The sequence below is a fragment of the Phycodurus eques genome, unplaced genomic scaffold (assembly GCF_024500275.1).
Source record: "Phycodurus eques isolate BA_2022a unplaced genomic scaffold, UOR_Pequ_1.1 contig_1401, whole genome shotgun sequence".
Classification (NCBI taxonomy): Eukaryota; Metazoa; Chordata; class Actinopteri; order Syngnathiformes; family Syngnathidae; genus Phycodurus; species Phycodurus eques.
In genome coordinates, this window is record NW_026905397.1 from 1 (window position 1) to 640 (window position 640).

Consider the following 640-nt stretch of genomic DNA (forward strand, 5'->3'; position numbering starts at 1 on the left):
CTCCTTCCGACAGTAAAACTAAAATAAAATCGATACACACATATATCGATATATATATATCTATATATATACATATCTATAAATCACGAGTATCACGTGATACGTCACAATTTTATCACATCAGTGCTTTTAATTGGCTCGAGGCTAAGGATACAAAGGTATGGAGTTTTAAATGATTCGTAATTATTGCACATTATTGTGTGGACCTCAAAGTTCGCATCATCCACACAAAAAAAATCCAAAATGGACCAGCCAACAATTGGAGAATAAAGATGACGCGATCCGCTCGAGATATTTTTAAGCGAAATATGATATTTTTTAAATATAAAATGTTGCTTTTCAGGTAACCATGTGGCTTACGGCCATACTACCCTGAGAACGCCCGATCTCGGAAGCTAAGCTGGGGCGGCCCTGGTTAGTACTTGGATGGGAGACCGCCTGGGAATACCAGGTGCCGTAAGCTTTTTCACTTTAGATTCTCATGAAATCGTTTTCTTGTCGGTGGTTGACCTAAATTATAATACAGTCATCCTCTCTCTTATGATTTACCGTCTCTTTATTCGGAGACAGAATCTTCAAGTACCTTTTTTAAACATCCCATTTCTCCTTTTCCGACAGTAAAAATAAAATAAAATCGACA

At 37.2% G+C, this 640-nt stretch overlaps 1 pseudogene; it reads left to right on the plus strand.

Annotated features, from left to right (window-relative positions):
* Positions 1-354: 354 nt before the first annotated feature.
* Positions 355-463, plus strand: LOC133399017 (5S ribosomal RNA; annotated as a pseudogene).
* Positions 464-640: the final 177 nt, after the last annotated feature.